Here is a 17,764-nt window from a genome sequence, read left to right as displayed (position 1 = left end):
GGGAGGACGTTCCTTTGGTGTACAATGTGGAGGATGTCCCTGTGGTGGACAGTGGAGAGGACATCTCTGTGGTCGACAGTGAAAAAAATGTCCCTGTGATGTACAGTGGGGAGTTTGTCCTGTGGTGGACAGTTGGGAGGATGTCCCTGTGGTGCACAAGAGGACAACACTGTGTTGTACAGTGGGGAGGATGTCCCTGTGGTGGACAGTGGGGAGGACGTCTCTGTGTTGAACTGTTGGAAGAACATCTTCGTCTTGGACAGTGAGGAGGATGTCCTTGTGGTCATCAGTGGTGGACATCTCTGTTGTACACTGGAGGATGTCCCAGTGGTGGACAGTGGTGAAAATGTCCCAGTGGTGGACAGTGGGGATTACATCCCTATGGTGGAGAGTGGGAAGTTTGTCTCTGTGGTGGACAGTGGAAAGAATGTGCCAGTGTTGGACTGTTAGGAGAACAGGCCCATGGTGGACAGTGAGGAGTATGTCCCATTCATAGACTGTGGGGAGGACGTCACAGTGATGGACTGTGGAAATGACATCTCTGTGGTGGACAGTAGGTAGGACACCATGTGGTGCACAGGAGGATGTCCCTGTGGTGGACAGTGGGGATGATTTCAGTGGGGTGGACAATGAGGAGGATGTCCCTGTATGATGGACAGTGGGAAAAACTTTCTTAAAAAGGACGGTGAGGAGAAAATCTCTGTTGTGGATAGTGGGGATGACATCCCTGTGTTGGACAGTGGGGAGAATTTCAGTTGGGTGGACACTGAGGAGGACATCCTGGTAGTAGACACTGGGGAGCACATTCCTGTGGTACACAGAAATACATGCCTGTGGTGGACAATAAATAGTATGTTTCTTTGTTGGACAATTAAGAGGACATCTCTGTTGTGGAAAGTGAGGAGGACATCCTTGTGGTGGACAGTGAGAAGGACATCTCTGTGCTGAACAGTGGGGTGGACATTTTTATGGTGGACTGGGGGGAGGAGATTTCTGTGGTGGACAGTGGATGGATGTCCCTGTGGTGGACAGTGGGTAAAACTTCCCTGTGGTGAACAATGGGGAGGAACTCTTTTGGTTGACAATGGGGAGGATGTCCTTGTCTTGCCAGTGGTCAGGACATCCTTGTGGTTAACAGTGAGGAGGACATACATACAGTGGACTGTGTGGATAATGTCTTTGGTGTGGACACTGAAAAGTATGTCTTTATTGTGGACACTGTGGAGGACATCCCTGTGGTGAACTGTGAGGAAGATGTCACTGTGGTAGACAGTGGGAAGGACGTTACTGTGTTGCACAGTGGGGAGGATTTCACTGTGGTTGACACTGGAGAGGACGTTTTTGTGGTGGACATTGGGGAGGACATCCTTTGTGGTGGACAGAGGAGAGGATATATCTGTGGTTGACAATGAGGAGGACCTACCTTTGGTGGACAATGTGGAGGATGTCTCTGTGGTGGACAGTGGGGTGGATGTCCCTGTGGTTCACAGGTTGATGACACTGTGTTGGAAAGTGGGGAGGATGACCCTATTGTGGACAGTGGAAAAAATGATCCTGTGGTGAACAGTGGGGAGGACATCTTTTTATTAGACAGTGAGGAGTACTTTCTTGAGTTGGTAAGTGTGAAGAATGCTCCTGTGGTGGACAGTGGGGAGGACATCTCTGTGGTGGACTGTGGAAAAAACATCTCTTTGTTGGACAGTGGAAAGACGTCCCTGTGGTGCAGAGGAGAATGACACTGTGGAGGACAGTGGTAAGGACGTTTCTTTTGAGGTCACTGGGGAGGATCTCTCTGTCATGGAGAGTGGGGGGATGTTCATGAGTGGAGAGTGGAGAGAAATTCCTTGTGTTGGAAAGTGTAGAGGACGTCACTGTGGTACACAGGAGGATGTTCCTGTGGTGGAGAGTAGGGAGGACGTCCTTGTGTTGAACAGTGGTGAGGATGTCCCTGTGGTGGACAGTGGAAAGTATGTCCCTGTGCTGGATAGTGGGGAAGACATCTCTGTGGTAGGCAGTGGGGAGGATGTCCTTGTGGTTCACAGGAGAAATTCCCTGTTGTGGACAGTCATGAGGACATCTCTATGGTGGACAGTGAGGAGAACATACCTGTGGTGGACAGTGGGGAGGACATTCCTGTGGTGGACAGTGTGGATAATGTCCATGTGGTAGACACTGGGGAGGATGTTTCTGTGGTGGAAATTGGGAAGAATGTTCCTGTGGTTGTCAGTGGGGAGGATGTTCCTGTGGTGGACAGTGGGATGGACAGGCCTGTGATGGACAGTGAAAAGAATGTATCTTTGGCGGACACTGGGGAGGATGTCCATGTGGTGGACAGTTGAAAGGACATCTCTGTGGTGGACAGTGGAGAGGACATCCTGGTGGTGCCCAGGAGCACATCCTTGTGGTGCACAGTTGGGGGGACATTGTTGTTGTTGTGGACAGTGGGGAGGATATCCCTGTGGTGGACAGTGGGTAGCATATCACTGTGGTGGATAGTGGGGAGGATGCCGCTTTGTTTGACAGTTGGGAGGACATCCCTGTGGTGGAAATTGGAGAAGACATCTCTGTGGTGGACAGTAAGAAGGACATAACTGTGGTAGACAGTGGGGAAGATGACCCTGTTAATGTACATTGAAGAGGATGTTCCTGTGGTGCACAGGAGGACAACACTTTGGTGGACAGTGTGGAAGACATTTCTGTGGTGGACAGTGGGGAGAAGGTCCCCATGGTTAACAGTGGGGAGGATATCTTTGTTTTAGACAGTGTGGAGGACAGGGTTGTGGTGGTCAGAAGAGAGAAAGCCCTGTGGTGGACAGTGGGAAGGACATCCCTGTGCTGGACAGTGGGGAGGATGTTTCATCAGTGGACAGTGAAAAGGATGTCTCTGTGGTGGGTATTGGGGAGGAATTCACTGTGGTGGCCAGTGAGGTGGAAGTCTTTGTGGTGGGAAGTGGGAATGACATCTCTGTGGTGGATAGTGGGAGGATGTTTCCTTGAAGGACATTGGGGAGGACATCTTTGTGGTGCACAGGGGATGACACTGTGGTGGACACAGTGTGGAAAAGTTGCCTGTGGTGGCCAGTTGGGAGGATGTTTCTGTGGTGGACAGTTGGGAGGACGTTTCTGTGGTGGACAGTGGGAAGGATGTCCTTGTTGTAGACAGTGTGGAGGAGGTTTCTTTGGTGAACCAGAGGATATCTCTGTGGTGGATAGTGGGGAGAAAATCTCTGTCATGTCCAGTGGAGATAATGTTCATGTTGTGGACAGTGGAGAGGACTTCCCTGTGGTGTATAATGTAGAGGATTTTATGTGGTACAAAAAATGATTTCCCTGTGGTGGACAAGGGGATGACGTCTTTGTGGTGGACAGTAATGAGCATATTTTTCAGTGGACAGTGGGGAGGACTTCTGTGTTGAAGACAGTGAGGAGGACATCATTGTGGTGGACAGTGGAAAGAACTTCCCTGTGATAAACAGTGAATGGACATCCCTGTGTTTGACAGTGGAAAGCATATCAATGAGGTAGACAGTGGGGAGGACATCCTTGTGGTGGACAGTGGGGATGAAGTTCTTGTGGTGGACAATAAGGAGTACATCCCTGTGGTGGACAATATGGATGATATCCCTTTGGTAGACAGTGCAGAGGACATCCCTGTGGTAGCTAATGAGAAGAGACATCCCTGTGGTAGACAGTATGGAGGATTTCCTTCTGGTGGACAGTGGGGAGGATGTACCTGTTGTGGACAGTGGAGAGGACATCTTTTTTGTGGACAGTGAGAAGGACGGCCCTGTGGTGGACAGTCGGGAGAATGTCCCTATGGTGGACTGTGGGGAGGACGTCACTCTGGTGCACAGGAGGACAACACTGTGGTGTATAGTGTGGAAGAGTTCTCTGTGTTGGACAGTGTGGAGAATGTCACTGTGGTGAACATTGTGGAGGAACTCTTTGTCTTGGATACTGTGGAGGATGTGCTTATCATGGTTAGAGGCGAGGATGCTTCTGTGGTGGACACTGGGGAGGACATCCCTGTGGTGGACTGTGGTGAGGACATTTCTGTGGTGGACACTGGGAAGGACATTTCTGTGGTGCACAGTGAGGAGAATGTCCCTGTTGTGGAAAGTAGAAAGGATGTCCTTGTGGAGCACAGGAAGACTTCCTTGTTGAGGACAGTCGTGATGACATCTCTGTGGTGCACAGTGAGGAGGACATACCTGTGATGGACAGTGGGGAGGACATCCCTGTGGTGGACAGTGTGGAGAATGTAAATGTGGTGGACAGTGGGGAGGACGTATCTGTGATGGAAAGTGGGAAGGATTTTCTTGTGGTTGACAGTGGGGAGGATATCCCTGTGGTGGACAGTGGGATTGATGGGCTTGTGGTGGACAGTGAAAAAATATACATTTGGTGAACACTGTCATGGACGTCACTGTGGTGGACAGTTGAAAGGACATCTCTGTGATAGACACTGGAAAGGATATCACTTTGGTGGACAGTTGGGAGGACTTCTCTTTGGTTAACAGTGGAGAGGATATCTCTGTGGTGTACAGTGAGAAAGACATCCCTGAGATAGTGGGGAGGATGTCCCTGTGGTTGACAGTGAAGAGGACGTCCCTGTGATGCACAGGACAACAATTTGGTGGACAGTGTGGAGGACATCCCTGTGGTGGACGGTGGGGAGGACATCTTTGTCTTGGAAAGTGTGGAGGACAGGTTTGTTGTGGTCAGAGGAGAGGATGCCCTGTGGTGGACAGCAGAAATGATGTCCCTGTGGTGGACAGTGGGGAGGATGTTTCCTTGGTGGACAGTGGGGAGGATGTCTCTGTAGTGGAAATTGGGGAGGAGGTCCCTGTGGTTTACAGTGGGGAGGAATCCACTGTGGTGGACAGTGAGGAGGATGTCTTTGTGGTGGAAAGTGTGGATGACATCCCTGTGGTGGACCGTGGGAAGGGATTTTTTTGGTGGATGGTGGGAATGATGTCACTTTGGTGGACAATGGGAAGGGTGTCCTTGTGGTGGACAGTGAGGAACACAGGTGTGTAGTGGCCAGTGAAAAAGACATCCTTGTGATGGACAGTGGGGAGGATGTCCTTGTGGTGGTCAGTGGGTATGATGTCCCTGTGGTGGACAATGTTAAGAATGTCCCTCTGGGGGACAATCAGGAGAACGTTCCTTTGGTGGACAGTGGGAATGATATCTTTTTGGTGGACAATGTGTATGATATTTCTGTGGCGGACAGTGGGGAGGATGTCACTCTGGTGGATTGTGGGGAGGACATCCCCAAGGTGGACAGTAAAAAGGGCAACCCTCAGGTGGACAGTGAGGAGGATTTTTCTGTGGTGGACAGTTAGTAGGACATCCCTGTGGTGCAGTTTTAGGATGTCCCTAAAGTGCACAGTGAGTAGGCCTTCCCTATTGTATACAGTGAAAAGGACATTTCTGTGGTGGACAGTGGGGAGGAAATCTCTGTTGTGGACAGTGGGGAGAAGATTTCTGTGGTGGACAGTGAGGTGCGGGACATTTACATAAACAGTGTGGAGGACTTCCCTCTTGTGGAGAGTGAGAAGGAAGTCCCTGGGGTGGACAGTGGGGATGACTTCCCTCTGGTGGACAGTGAGGAGGAAATTTCTGTTGTGGACAGTGGAAAGGACATCCCTGTGATGAACAGTGGGTATGACGTCCTTTTTGCTGACAGTGGGGAGGACTTCCCTGTTTTGGACAGTGAGAAGGACATCCTTGTGGTGGACAGTGGAAAGGACATTTTTGTGGTAGACAGTGGGGAGGACGTCCCTAGGTTTGCAGTAAGGAGGATGTCCCTAATTGGACAATGTGGAGGACTTCCCTGTTGTGGACAGTGAGGAGGGCATCCTTTTTGTGGACACTGGTGAGGACATTCCTGTGGTAGACAGTAAGTAGGACGTCCCTGAGTGGACAGAGGGGAGGACTTTTGTGTTGAGGACAGTGAGTAGGATGTCACTGTGGTGGACAGTGGGGAGGACGTCCCTGTGGTGGACGGTGGAAAGGACTTCCCTGTTGTGGATAGTGAGGAGGACATCCCTGTGGTGGACAGTGTGGTGAGTGTCCCTTAGGTAAGCAGTTTAGATGACGTCCCTCTGGTGGACAGTGAGAAGGACATTCCTGTGTTGGATAGTGGAGTGGAATTACCTCTGGTTGACAGTAAGGAGGAAATCTCTGTGGTGGGAGAATGTCCCTTTGGTAGACAGCAGGGAGGATTTCAGTGGGGTGGACCGTGAAGCATACATGCTTTTGGTTGACACTGAAGAGGACGTTCCTGTAGTGCACAGGAGGATGTCTTTGTGGTGGACAATGTGGTGAACATCCCTGTGGTGTACAGTGATAAGAATGTCTCTCTGGTGGACAGTGGGGAGGATGTCCCTGTGGTGGACAGTGGAAAAGACTTCCCCTTGGTGGACAGTAGTGAGGACATTTCTGTGGTAAACAGTGAGGAGGATGTACCTGTGGTGCAAATGTGGAGGACATCCCTGTGAAAGACAGTGGGGAGGACATCCCTAAGGTGGACAGTGGGAAGGACTTCCCTGTGGTGGAGAATGGTGAGGATATTTCTTTGATGGACAGTGTGGTGGACATCTCTGTGATACACAAAAGGATGTCCCTGTGGTTGACAGTGCAGAGAATATCCCTGTTTTAAAGAATGGGGAAGACATCCTTGTGGTGGACAGTTTGGAGGACGTCCCTGTGGTAGACAGTAGAAAGAACATCTCTTTGGTGGACAGTGGGTATGACGTCCCTATGGTGGATAGTAGGGTGGATGTACCTCTGGTGGATACTGGGATGGATGTCCCTGTGGTGGAAAAATAAGCAGGACTTCCCTGAAGTGGACAGTTGAGAGGATGTTCCTGTGGTAGACAATGGGGAGGATTTCAGTGGGGTGGAAATTGGGGAGGATTTCCTTGTGATGAACAGTGGGGAGAAATTTCCTTTGGTGGACAGGAGAAAGTCCCTATGGTGAACAATAAGGAGGATGTCCCTGTGGTGGACAGTACAAAGGACATCTCTATGGTGGACAGTTGGGAGGAATTCACTGTGGTGGACAGTGGGGAGGAATTCACTGTGGTGGACATTGTGCACATGAGGATCAAACTGTAGTGGACACTTGGGAATATGTCACTGTGATGGACAGTGGGGAGGACATTTTTCTTGTGGACAGTAGAGATGACCTTTCGGAGGAGGTCACTGGTAAGGATGCCACTGTGTTAGACAGTGGGGAGGACTTTTTTTTGGTGGACAGTAGGGAGGAAGTTGCTGTGGTGGACAGTGGGGAGGCTGTACTTTTACTGGACAGTGGGGAGGACTTCCCTGTGGTGGACAGTAGAGAGGATGTCCCTCTGGTGTACAGTGGGGAGGACGTCCCTTTGGTGGATCGTTTGAATGATATCTCTTTGGTGCACAGAAGTTATGACGTCCCTGTGGTGGAGAGTGGGTATTATGTTCTTCTGGTGGATACTAAATAGGATGTCCCTGAGGAGGACAGTAAGGAGGACTTCCCTGTTATATACAGTGAGGAGAACATTCCTATGGTGGAAAGTGAGGAGAATGTCCATTAAGTAAATAGTGTGGAATACTTACTTTTGGAGGACAGTGGGGAGGACATTCCTGTGGTGGAGAGTGTGAAGGATGTCCCTGTGATGGACAGTGGGGAGGAAATCTCTGTGGTGGACCATTGGGAGGAATTCATTGTGGTGGTCATTGGGGATAATGTACTTGTGGTGGTCAGTGGGGAGGATGTCCCTGTGGTGAACAGAGGGGAGGAATTCACTGTGGTGCACAGGAGGATGACATTTTGGTGGACAGTGGGGAGGACACTACTGTGATGGACAGTGGAGAGGAAGTTTCTGTGGTGGTCAATGGGGAGGATGACACTGTGATGGACAGTTGGGAGGATGTTTCTTTGGTAGAGTGTGGGGAGGACGTTTCTGTGGTGGACAGTGGAAGGGACATATGTGGCAGAAATTGGTTAGGATGTTGATGTAGATTAATGGAGGTCATCCCTGTGGTGGACAGTGGGGGACAATCGTGTGATGGAGAGTGGGAAGGATGTCATTGTTTTGGAGAGTGGGGAGAAAATCTTTGTGGTGGACAGTGGGTATGATGTCCTTGTGTTGGATAGTGGGGAGGACTTACACTGCTGTTGAAAATGAGAAGTAAATAAGTATGGTGGACAGTGGGGAGGACATCCTTGTGGTGGGCAGTTGGGAGGATGTCCCTGTGGTGGACAGTGGGGAGGACATCGCTGTGGTGCCTAGGGCAATGACACTGTGGTGAATAGTGGAGAGGACCTCCCTTTGGTGGACAATTGGGAGGACGTTTCTGTGTGGAGAGTGGAGAGGATGTTTCTGTGATGGTCAATGGGGAGGACACCACTGTGATGGAGAGTGGGAGGATGTTTCTTTGGTAAACAGTGGGGAGGACGTTTCTCTAGTGGAGAGTGGAAAGGATATTCAAGTGCTGAACAGTGGGGAAGACATCCCTATTGTGGACAGTGGAAAGGACATCTGTGGGAAACAGTGGTAAGGAAGTTGCTGTGGGGCACAGGAGGAGGTCCTTGTGGTGGTGTGGTGGACAGTGGTGAGGATGTCCCTGTGGTGGACAGTGGAAAAACTGTCCTTGTTTTGTGTTGGGCCTAACACAAGGTCTAATCTCCATTTCACCTCCACCCTTCAGTCATGTACACAGGTGGAGGGCGTGAACAGGCCCTAGAGAGATTTACATACCTGAAGGCCAGAGGTGGAGCCGATTAAACATTCCTCCCCAGCCCCTCCCCCCTTCTCCCCTCCCCTTTTTAACTCAGGTCGATCCTGGGTTTGAGGGGTATGCATCCAGATCCGTCCACAATTCGTCATGTGAATAAACCAGTTTTGGAAACCCAAGGGCTTCCTCGTGTGTTGGGGCTGCGCCGCTATGAGGAACCGTGAGGAGCCAGGGAGAGACTTTTAGTTAATGAACAGCCGGGCCCAACTTCCAGCTGGAGAAACCCAGAGCGTTCCCAGCCAACTACCCACAGCATGGCAGGAAGAACCTCGGGATCCCTAAGCCTGTTTTTCCCCACATCTGGCGCCCAACGTGGGGCCTTAGAAGCCACACAACCAAGCAGCTACCAATACCGCGGGAAGGGTAAGCCCCGAACTCTTGAAACAAACAATCTGTTTTTTCCTCCTGTGTTTCAGTTGGAAGCCATCGCGGGGATTTAAGTAAGCCAAGGGAGCTTTTGCTACCTCCTGGCCAGGGCCACTCTCTGGTGCTGGTTCAAGGCTTCCCTGGCCTCTGCTTAAATCCCGACAGCCCACAATGGGCGTTGGCAAAGACTCTATCTAGACTCTCTCTAAAACAAAAAAAAAAATCTGGTGACAGCAGCAGCCATTTAAAAGCCATAAGGGCGGCTGCCAGTTCTTAAATCTGCGGGAAGGCTTGGCGCTCTTGGACCATTGTGGAATCCCCCAAAGCCAATAGGCCAAGGGAAGATTCCCATTGGACAAGGCGTTTCTCCTCTTTTCTATCATGGGAAACTCCACCTCATGTAAATGTTCACCCCAAGCCAGGCAAATATATTCTTTACTAAAGACCCATGGGATAAGAATAGGCAAAAAGCAAGCCTCCTTGTTTTGGGAGGAAGTCCTTCAGATAGCACCATGCATGGCAGAGGATAATATTTACAGTCCAGACTCTTGGAGCAAAGTAGCTTCCCTTATCAAAAACAGAGATAAAAAACCCCCTTGTGAGTTTTTGCCGATCTTAGCTGCAATTCGGCAATGTATAAGACCATCAAAAATAGGACAGACTGAGAACAACACAGCTACTGGGGCCCCTCAGTTAAATGAACCCAAAAACCAAGGTCCCAAAAGTCACCTGGTTTCAGACCTTGAGGCCCTTACCCAACTAATAAGAGAAATAAAATCCATATACCCACCCCTTCCCCCTTATGCCTTGGAGGAAATGAAACCATGTGCTCCTCCTGTCCCTCCCTTCCCCATCCAAAGACAAGGCTTCATTAAAATACCAAAGGAGCTTTCCCCTGCCTTCCCTCTTACCTCCCAACCAAAGAGTGATAAGTCCCCTCCCCCTCCTCTTAGCCACAAAAGTAGCAGTCCTTCAAAATCCATAGATAAAACCCAAACTGCTCAAACATTCCCAGTTAATATCCACCCCACTATAGCTAAACCACCTAACTGGCACCCTATCCAAGCCTCCGACCTAAAAGAACTCAGGCAGGCAGTGAAGGAAGATGGCATTCATACACCGTGGACAAAATCCCTCCTACAGAGCCATATTGCCAACTTAAACACCCCCCAAGATTGGAGAGATATTTGCCGTTCTGCCCTTCCTGATCCAATGTTTCTAGAATGGGAGGAGTATTATCGTGATGAGTGTCTTCAGCAAGTCAGGCAAAACCAGGGAAGGGAAGATGACACTCCATGGGGTTTTAAATAACTCTTTGGCCAGGAAGATTTCTCTACTGGGGCACAACAGGCAAGTCAGCCAGCAGGCTACTATGACCAGGTCCTCCTCTGTGCCATTCAAGCCTGGAATAGGCTTACTCCACCTTCAGGGTCACAAGACCCTGCCCACTCCCTGCTCTCCCTTCATCAGAAGCCTGGAGAACCTCTATCTGATTTTATCTTCAGAACTAAAATGAGCTTAGAAAGAAAAATCTCCAACCCCACAGCTAGGGACCTTCTTCTTAAAACCATTGTTTGGGAAGGCATGACTTCCGAGTCTAGACTAGCTTGCCAGGGTCTCCGGGAGGAGCATCACGATAGGTGGGTTGTAGCAACCAGATAAATAGGAACCCCATCAAATCAGGTTGCATCCATAGCTCAGGCATTTGTGGCAGCAATAAAGACAGAAAAAAAACTGCCTCAAATGTGGGGAGAGAAGACATTGGAAAGATGAATGCCCTACAACCTGCCATCTTCGGGGCCGGGAGACCCAGCGAGACCTCGAGCTCACGCGTCCCCTGCCCCCGAGCTGCCAGCTGCGAGCTGACCCTGCCGCGACCGCCACCGCACTAACCGGTGCCCAGAGAGAGCGGAGAGGCGGCATGAGCAAGGCGGACGAGGCCACCACCTGCGGCATCACGCTCCCGCAGGCTGCAGACTCCACGCCTAAGAGCCCTGCAGCCAGCAGCACGCCCCAGGCCCTGGCGCCAGCCGTGCCCCTCGCGGGGGAGCCCCGGCAGAGACACAGACCCGGACCCTCCCCGGCCTCTTCAGCTCCCGTGGGCAACAAGGACCCGGAGAAGAAAATTCTCGCCACCAAAGTCCTGGGCACTGTCAAATGGTTCAACATCAGAAATGGATATGGATTTATAAACCGAAATGACACCAAAGAAGATGTGTTTATACACCAGACTGCCATCAAGAAGAATAATCCACGCAAGTATCTGCGCAGTGTGGGGGAGGGAGAAATTGTAGAGTTTGATGTGGTTGTAGGAAAAGGGGGTCCTAAAACAACAAATGTGACTGGCCCAGATGGAGTTCCAGTAGAAGAGAGCTGCTATGCTGTGCGCTGTAGACCTCCCAATAATGCTGGTGAGATTAGACAGATGAAAGATAGAGTCCCCAAGAAAACACAACTCCTGGTCCATCGGAATCCAACCTACCTCCCGAGGTTCTGCAGGAGACCCGCTCATCCACACACGAGCCCATATAGTTCCCTACAGGTGGTAGAGCCAGCTACAGGTGGTAGACCAACTCCAAGAGTGTTCTCCCCAGTTATTGCCCACAGAAAACCTCTCCCTGAAACTCCAGGACAGTGAGTAATTCCCAGCCTAGTTCACAAAACTAGGCAGGCTTCTTTCTGTCTCCCCCCTCTTTCTCCACGTGTTCCTTGTTAGCTTCTTCTAATTTTTAGCTACTGCCTAGTTCAAAAGACTAGGCCCCACTCTTTCTCCATGTGTTCCTGGTCAACTTCTCTACTTTAACTCCTCCTCTTTCTCTCTGTCTCTCCCTCTCCATGTGCTTTCCAGCTCAAGGGCAAGATGGCAGACCCCCTAGCTTCCACTTTGCCCATCCCCCAGCTCCACAGAGAGGGCTCCTTCACAGACAACAACAGTCTTTCAAGTCACAGTGCCTGCTGTGACCCTCCTAAGACTCCTTCCTTAGGTGAGAGATTCCTATAGCCTTTCACTCTCTGACTCTTAGCTCTCCTATCAAGCCTAGGTATCTCTCCCTATAAACTTCAAGTTAGCTTTTTGATCCTTCTCTACAATTAAAATTTCTAATAAAAAGAAAGTTGGAATACAGGTCCTCTCTGCCAGAGCACCCAGACGCCACATCGCAGAACAAGGCCCCTCCCCACTGCTTCTAAACCCGCCATTACTGCTCCTCCCCAACAGGAGGACCTGCAACAAACGTTCATGTTTTTCAACCAAAATTTTTAAACGTTTCCTTTTCTTCCTAACAGGAACACCTAAAACAACAATGCTTGTGTTTTTTCAACCAAAAATTTGTTATTTTTTTCTATTTTAATACTGCCTTTTCTCTCTAATACTTGTGATAGATGTCCAACATTATTTTTCAACCTTTATAATTTCTTCAAGGTTTAAAAGCTATCTAATTTCCTTCCACAGTTAAGTCAACGTGCTGATCACCATATCTTGAGTCTTAATTAACAACTAATTTCTTTTACAGGCAAACTGTTGCTGCCAATCCCAGATACAAAATTAACATTGTTTTTCTCCCTCCGCTATCCAAGATACCTTCTAAGACTAAATTTCCTCAAACACCTTTGCTTTTCCAAGATCTTAACGACAGGCCATAATGTGCTTGTTCCCAAGCAATTTAATGCTCCGTATCCAGCCTACAGACATCTCCCTGCTGGAGATGCTGCTTCCCTGCTGTGATTATCCCACAGGTATACCCACAGATCCAACAGAGTCCAGCCATCCTCTGGAACCTGCCTGAGATGCCAAGCTGCTTCCTCCCAGCCACCTCATCTGACTGCAGACTCCAGAGACACGCTGAGATCCAGAGACAGCGACACCTCCTGAAACCTGCCAAGCTGCCTTCTTCCAGTCGTCTCATCTGACTGAAGAACCCAGAACATGCTGAGATCCAGAGACCCACACCAGGCTCCAGAGATGCACGCCAAAACCCAGAGATGCTCACTACAGAAGACAGATCCAGACCTTCCAACTACAAATAAACTCTTTTGTCAAAGTCACATAGCTTAAGTTACATGTTAGTGAGGAAAACATAATGTCTATTTAGATTAATCAGATGTCATTACCCTCAAACTGTACAATCTGTATTTAATTGTTTCAATGATTCCCTGCCTTCCAAACCCTACCCTCAATTCCCATTACCCTTGACTTGGTTATGCTACACCCTCTGGCCTACATAGTGTTTTATTTTGACCACCTCATCCAAAATTTTCACAAAAAAACAGTGAGATGTTGGGCTGTGAAGAGATTGTTTGGACATAGCCTGGTTGAACGGGCTTTAAACCCCGGAGACCCTTTTTAGGGACAGTAGAATGTTTAGCCCTGTTCCTAGGCCCACTTCCATGTGGTCCACATCTCTCATTAACACAGAGTTGCCCCTCCTTTTATGAAAGAAAAAAGGGTGGGATGTTGGGCCTAACACAATGTCTAATCTCCATTTCACCTCCACCCTTCAGTCATGTACACAGGTGGAGGGCGTGAACAGGCCCTAGAGAGATTTACATACCTGAAGGCCAGAGGTGGAGCCGATTAAACATTCCTCCCCAGCCCCTCCCCCCTTCTCCCCTCCCCTTTTTAACTCAGGTCGATCCTGGGTTTGAGGGGTATGCATCCAGATCCGTCCACAATTCGTCATGTGAATAAACCAGTTTTGGAAACCCAAGGGCTTCCTCGTGTGTTGGGGCTGCGCCGCTATGAGGAACCGTGAGGAGCCAGGGAGAGACTTTTAGTTAATGAACAGCCGGGCCCAACTTCCAGCTGAAGAAACCCAGAGCGTTCCCAGCCGACTACCCACAGCATGGCAGGAAGAACTGCGGGATCCCCAAGCCTTTTTTTTCCCCACAGTTTTGGACAGTGGGGAGGAAGTCCTTGTGTTGTACAGTGGGTGTGACGTCCTTTTGGTGGACTGTTGAAAGGAATTTCCCTGTAGTTGTCAGTGAGGCAGACTATAGTATGGTGGATAGTGGGGACGATGACTTTGTGGTGGAAAATGGCGAGTATGTTCCTGTGGTGGACAGTGGGGAGGACATCCCTGTGGTGGAGAGTTGGTAGGCCGACCCAGTGGAGGACAGTGGGGAGCATATCCCTGAGGTAAACAGTTAGGAGGACATTCCTGTGGTGGACAGTGAAAAAGACATCCCTGTGGTGGACAGTGGGAACGATTTCATTTATTTGTCAGTGGGTAAGACGTTTTTGTGGACAGTGGAAAGGACATTCCTGTGGGGCACAAGATGATGACCCTGTAGTGGACAGTGGGAAGGATGTCCCTGCTATTGAGAGTGCGGAGGATATATCTGTTGTGGACAGTCATGAGGACATCCCTGTTGTGAGGAGGAGAATGTCCCTGTGATGTACAGTGGGGAGGATGTCTTGTGGTGGACAGTGGGAAAGATATCCCTGTCTTGGACAGTGGGGAGGACACCTCTGTGGTGGACAGTCTTAAGGACATCCTTGTGGTATACAGGAGAATATCCCTGTGGTGGACAGTGGGGACAATTTCCCTGTGGTGAGAGGTAGACGGCACTGAATAGGATGATTAAAAGAATGTACCTGTGGAGGACAGTGGGGAGGACATCACTGTTGTGGACAGTAGAAAGGATTTTTCCATGGTAGACACTGCGGAGGACGTTTCTGTGGTGGACAGTGGGGAGGACGTCCCTGTGGAGCACATGAAGAAAACACTGTGGTGGATAGTGGAGAGGACCTCCCTTTGGTGGACAGTCGGGAGGACATTTCTATGGTGGACAGTAGAGATGACATCTCTGTGTTGTTCAATGGGGAGGAAGCCACTGTGATGGACAGTGGGGAGGACGTTTCTTTAATGGAGAGTGGAAAGGACATAGAAATGCTGGACAGTGGGGAGGACTTTCCATTTGGTTGACAGTAAGTAGGAAATAATTATGTTGGACAGTGGGGATGATGTCGTTGTGGTGTACAATGAGGAGTATGTACCTGTGTTGGACAGTGGGGAGGATAACTCTGTGGTCAACAGTGAGGTGGGAGTCCCTTAAGTAAACAGTGTGGAGGACTTCCCTCTAGTGGACAGTGGGGAGGATGTTTTGTGGTGGACAGTGGGAAGGATGTCCCTGTGGTGGACTGTACAGAGGAGGTTTCTGTGGTGAACAATGGGGAGAAATTAACTTTGGTGGACTGTGGGGAGGACATCCTTGTTGTGGGCAGTGGGGAGGATGTCTCTCTGGTTGACAGTGAGGAGGACATCCCTGTAGAGCACATAAAGAATAATCTGTGTTGGACAGTAGAGAGGACTTCCCTTTGCTGGACAGTTGGGAGGACATTTCTATGGTGGACAGTGGATAGGACGTTTCTGTGGTGTTCAATGGTGAAGACACCACTGTGATGGACAGTGGGGAGGATGTTTCTTTTGTGGACAATGGGGAGGACGTTTCTGTAGTGGAGAGTGGAAAGGACATACAAGTGCTGGAGAGTGGGGAGGACGTCCCTATTGTGTACAGTGGAAAGGACATCTGTGGGGGACAGTGGTGAGGACGTTGCTGTGGGGCACAGGAGATTATTTCTGTGGTGGGCAGTTTGGAGGTGGGGAGGACGTCCTTGTTTTAGACAGTGGGGAGGAAGTCCTTGTGTTCCAGAGTGGATATGAGGTCCTTTTAGTGGACAGTAGGGAGGACTTTCCATTTGGTTGACAGTGAGTAGTACATGACTATGGTGTACCGTGGGGATGATGTCTTTGTGGTGGACAATAGCAAGTATGTCCCTCTGGTGGACAGTGAAGGGGACATCCCTGTGGTGGACAGTGTGGAGGACGTCCCTGACATAAAGTGTTAGAAAGACGTTCTTTAGGTGGAGAGTGAAAAAGACATTTGTATCGAGGACAGTGGGGACAATTTCATTTAATGGACAGTGGGTAGGACATTTATGTGGACAGTGAAAAGGACATTCCTGTGGGGCAGAGGAGCATGACTCTGTGGTGGAGAGTGTGAAGGATGTCTCTGTGGTGGAGAGTGCAGAGACTCTCTCTGTGGTGGAAAGTAGTGAGGAAGTACCTGTTTTGAGGAAGAGGATTTCACTGTGGTGCACAGTGGGAAAGAGGACCTGTGGTGGACAGTGGGAAGGACGGCCCTGTGTTGAACAGTGTGGAGAATGCTCCTGTGGTAGACTGTGGAAAGGACATCCTTGTGAAACACAGGAGGACGTCCCTGTGGTGGACAGTGGAGAAAACTTCACTGTGGTGAACAGTAAGGGGGACGTCTCTGTGTTGGTTGGTGGAGAGAACATACCTGTGTTGGACAGTGGAGGGGACATCCCTGTAGTGGACAGTGGCAAGGATGTCCCTGTGGTAGACACTGGGGAGGATGTCCCTGTGGTGTACTGTAATGAGGACGTCCCTGTGTTGGACAGTGGGGAGGACATCCCTGTTGTGCACAGGAGGATGATACTATGGTAAACAGTGTGAAGGAAGTCCCTGTGGTGGACATTGAGGAGGATGTCCCTGTGGTGAATAGTAGGAAGGACAAATCTGTCTTCGACACTGTTGAGGATGTCTTGGTTGTAGTCAGTGGGGAAGACACCCCTTTGGTGGACAGTGTGGAGAAGGTCTCTGTGGTTGACAGTGAGGAGGATGGGCCTGTACTGCACAAGAGGATGTAACTGTGCTATAATGTGTGAAGAATGTTTCTGTGGTGGACAGGGCAGAAGATATCTCTGTGGTGGACAGTGGTGAAGATGTCCCTGTTGTGCACAGGAGGATGTCCTGTGGTGCACTTTGAGAATGACTTTCCTGTGGAGAAATATGTGGTGGACATACTTGTTGTGGAGAGTAAACACATGTCCTTGTGGTGAACAGTGGTGAGTAGTTCCCTGTGGTTGACAGTGAGGAGGACATACGTATAGGTGACAGTGGGGCAGACATCTTTGTGGTGGACAGTGGGGAGTATGTCTCTATCATGAACAGGGGGTGGACATTCCTGTTATGGACAATGGGGAAAATATCCTTGAGCTGGACAGTGGAGAGTATGTTCCTATGGTGTACAGTGGTGAGGACATACCTGTAGTGGACAGTGTGGAGGACAACCCTGTGGTGGACAGTGAAAAGAACATCCCTGTGGTGGACAATGGGGAAGACATCGCTGTAGTGGACAGTGTTGAGGATAGGCCTATGGTATACAACGGGATGTCCCTGTGGTGAAGAATGTGAAGGAAATTTCTGTGGTGGACAGTGCCAAGGACATCTCTGTGGTGGACTGTTGTGAAGATGTCCCTGTTGTGCAAAGGCGGATATCCCTGTGGTGCACATTGTGGAGGATGTCACTGTGCTGGACAGTGGGAAGGATGTTTCTGTGGTGGACAGTGAGCAGGACGCCCCTGTGTTGGACAGTGGTAAGGATGTCCTTGTGGTACACAGGACAATGTCCCTGTGGTTGACAGTGGGGAGAACATCCCTGTTGTGGACATTGGGAAGGATGTACTTGTGGTGGACATTGGGGAGGATCTTTCTGTGGTGGATATTGAGGAGGATTTCACTGTGGTGCACAGTTGGGAGGACATCTCTGTGTTGCACAGGAGGATGACACTGTTGTGGACAGTGGGGAG

At 50.0% G+C, this 17,764-nt stretch overlaps 1 pseudogene; it reads left to right on the top strand.

Moving 5' to 3' along the window:
• The first annotated feature begins 11,074 nt into the window (after window positions 1-11,074).
• LOC117716396 (Y-box-binding protein 3 pseudogene) lies at window positions 11,075-17,014 on the top strand (annotated as a pseudogene).
• The last annotated feature ends 750 nt before the right edge of the window (window positions 17,015-17,764 follow it).

This window comes from Arvicanthis niloticus, chromosome 10 (assembly GCF_011762505.2).
Source record: "Arvicanthis niloticus isolate mArvNil1 chromosome 10, mArvNil1.pat.X, whole genome shotgun sequence".
Classification (NCBI taxonomy): Eukaryota; Metazoa; Chordata; class Mammalia; order Rodentia; family Muridae; genus Arvicanthis; species Arvicanthis niloticus.
The sequence above is the reverse complement of the archived record's forward strand: the minus strand, read 5'-3'. Positions and strand labels throughout refer to the sequence as shown.